Source organism: Malurus melanocephalus, unplaced genomic scaffold, assembly GCF_030028575.1.
Source record: "Malurus melanocephalus ecotype Western Australia unplaced genomic scaffold, MMel_1.1 scaffold_425, whole genome shotgun sequence".
Taxonomy (NCBI): Eukaryota; Metazoa; Chordata; class Aves; order Passeriformes; family Maluridae; genus Malurus; species Malurus melanocephalus.
In genome coordinates this window covers 68,043-71,600 of record NW_026623657.1, presented here as the reverse complement: position 1 = coordinate 71,600, position 3,558 = coordinate 68,043, and positions in this window count along the sequence as shown.

The following is a 3,558-nucleotide window of genomic DNA, read 5'->3' as shown; positions in this document are numbered from 1 at the left end:
CAGAAGTTCAGCCCACAAAGCCCAGAGATTTTTTTAGCATAAACCAAGGAGATGATTCAACATTCTTTACAGGTATATATCCCCAAAAATTAACCATCAGAGGTGGTTCTTTGCCGTTTATTTCATCGTTTAGGAAGAGTTTTTTTAAACAAGAGACCGTTCCACTACACAATGGTGTCTGTGTCAATCCAGCAGTGGAACAGGGGCTGCTGATGAGCCCTCAGGCACTCAGCAAGGATTTGCCAAGGAGCCTAAGGGCTGATACACACTTGAAACTCAATGGGATTTAGGTGCCTAAATGCAGCAGGCTGCTTGGAAAATCCCAGCCTTTGAAGTCAAAGTAGGCACTGACAAAAAAATTCCTAAAACYCCTTAAAATAATAAATGTCAGACGAATGCCACCGTGAAGGCARTGGGTGCTCTGAGCTGTGCACCCAAAATAAGGCAGTGGGAGGTGGATCCAACCAAGAGGATCCAGCAGCTTGAAGCGATCCATCCCTGGTGCCTCCTGCTCCATCAGAAACTGCAGCAGGGTTTCTGTGAATAATTTCCCTTTCTGATGGATGTCTCCTTGTGTGGGAATGATCCAGGACATTTGGCTGGGGACAATATATAAGGAAAACACCAAAAATGCTTTTTTTTTTATTTTTTTTTTTCCTTGAGAAGAATCTTAGGGCATTAAAAGTTGGAGAACTCATCTTCATTATTTCTCTTTAAAGTTAGTTATGAATTGAGAATGGCTCTGCTCATATTTCTCTTTTATTTGCTATCTCCCCAGGCTAAAGTGTTGTCTATTTATCTTACAGATTAGGTTACTTTTTATGGGGTCCCTGCTATTATATTTCACCTCTAACTTTGTTAGTTTGTGTTTGCTATTAAATTATGTTGAATAAAATGGGCGGCTGAAGGACATTTTTCAGCTCCATCCCAAAATGAGGTTCTTAATCCTGTTTCTGGACTTTCCCCTGAGCCCAGCCCAMGGGGACAGAATCAGGTAGGAAAGGCAGCACAGGAGTGTTTGTGTCAGCCACAGGGTGAAGCTGCAGGAGAATCGTGCCTGTAGAGCTGGTTGGTTCATGTACAGCGATTTTGGAGGCATCTCTTTAGGAGAGGGTTCTAATAATATTGACATCATCACAAGATAAGATCCAGGACTAGTTAAATCACAGCCTCGCAACTCGGCGCTCCTTTGAGGATTAGGAGAAGTCGCTGAGCTGTCACTCTAAAGCTGATCATGGACTCGTTTAACTATGTCATCCCATAAGACAGCCCTTTCAATTATGTCAACCTGTCTGCTCTCCCCAGACTCTAATTTTAGAGCAGCAGTAGCTAATATTCTTGGAAAACTGATCCGCCTCCACAGATCTCTCCTCTCTGCCTGCTGCTGTTAACGGAGTATCCTGTGGGGAGATCGGACTGCTTTCCTTCCCCTCCTGTAATAAACCTAATAAAAATAGGTACCATTAGGTTCCTTTGTGTGTGGTCTCTTTAAGACACTTATCTGAGCTGTGTAATGGAGATGTCATCGTYTCCTCCACAGAGGGATCTGGCAGCACCACAGGGTCATCGCAATAAAAATAAAATTCAGTTTTAAGAGCMCGGTACGAAATTATGAGCTGAAAAGCAGGACATTGGGGTTGGAGTTCAGAGACCTGGAAAAGGCAAATGAGAGCTGCAGTCACTGGAATGTTAATGCCACAGCAGCAGCTCTGCAGCTGGAGCAACGAGCAGGATGCTGGTGCAGGGGAACCACAGGCAACGAGGTGGCTTTGGGGACACCGGGGACTTGTCTGTATCTCCTGGAAGGGTTTTTGGGAGGAGCTGGGGGCACACAAAACAGGGAGGAGGTGGGTGGACCTGGCCATAATGTACTGTCACAACCCAGGGTGGTGCAATGGTTCCATGACCCGTCCTGGGACAGGATGGACCCACATTCCTGGTTCCCCACCCGTGTCGTGTCTGCAGTGATGTGGGACAGGTGCTGCCCTATGAATGTCCTCTTCAGAGGTGTTTTATCCCCTTTTGGATCCTAAGGCAGACCATGCTGGCGTGGTGGGGTGGATAGAGAGGTTTGATACTCCAAAAAGAGTCAATCCCATGGACTGAAAGCTCAAAGAGAAGAGCATGGGACATGGGGGAAAGCGATAGGCCTTGTCCCATAAAAATGAGAACAGGGGGATGGATGGGGATCACCTCCATCCCTTATATCTGCACAGACTCTCTGCCTCCTCTTTCCCCACCCAGTGTCACCATTCTGGTGTCACTGGGCCCTTTCCCTTTGCAGATCAGGTTACATAAAACTCACACTCCACAGGCTGCCGGGGAACGCTGCTTCCCCCAGACTCCAGCAAGTTAGTTACACATAGCTTTCCCTCCACAAATCCATGTTGGCTGCCCCTAATCAAATTCTGCTTCTCAAGCAATTTCCCTTGCTAATTCCTCCCGAATCAGCCCTAACCCACCTATCCCCCTCGTCGCTAAGCTAGCCAGCCTCTAATCACRCACTGCACTGTGTGATCCTTTCCCAAGTAATTCAGGGTTCGGCACTTTCCTCTGGTTCTCAGCAGCCTAACCTGTCAGGAGCAACCTTCTAAAAATATCGCTAAAGACCTCAGCTAATTTCTAATCCTCGTTTCTATTAAGACGGCTGCCTGTTCTGTGTGGGTTTCCAGACTCGGGATTTACAGTCTTCCTGAAGAGCACCTAATCTGCACAGAGCCATTCCTGTTGTTATCCATGAGCAAACTCCTCCCTTCTCCACCATAAAACATGATCCCTTTGGCAGCGGYTCTCCAGTCTGCAGGGCGTTCTCAGACAGCCAGGGAAGACACCAAACTCTTCCTCTTTGCTTAGCTCACCCCACTGTTTTTTGGCAAGCCTTCCCAGGGAGATCACAGGGGTTCCAGTCCTCTCAAGCACTGGGTGTTTTGTAGGAAAAAAAATCAGCCTTCAAGCTGAGCAGGACATGTGATTTTCTTTGCATTTCCCAAGTTTTTTGGTGTAAATTGTATAAGGAAGTAATACATAATGGAGCCAAGCTCTTGAAGTACCTTGGATAACTGAACTTTCTCTTACTGTTTGTATTTGGATATTTTTAGCTGTTTCCTTCTCCTTKTTAAAAATTCACCTGTCCCAAACTGCCAAAACCAATGCTCTGTCAGCACAGTCCCTCTGTGGAGTAAGGATTTACACGAGATTTGCTAATTTTACGGGTTGAGGAGAGAAAATGAATTGAAGAGTGGGCAGAGTGGGCAGTGTCTGGCTGGTGACAGGGTGTGATTTGAATGATTTGATCCAGCAGGACTGTGCTGCTGGGATGTGCTCCAAGTGGGGTGGCTGTAAGCTGGCACCCAGAGCAGGAGTCACGAGTGCCACGCTGGAGGGTGACGTGGATGGTGGAGGAGTGGCACATGCCACTCCCAGAGCTCACAGCACCGAGTGGCCACTGCTGGCAGCCAGCACACGCAGTGCTAAAGCTCCCTTTGACCTCATGGCTCCACTCCACATCTGAGTCATGCACCACAGCAGACAGTCAGGTGATTTCTGGTGAGAACAGGG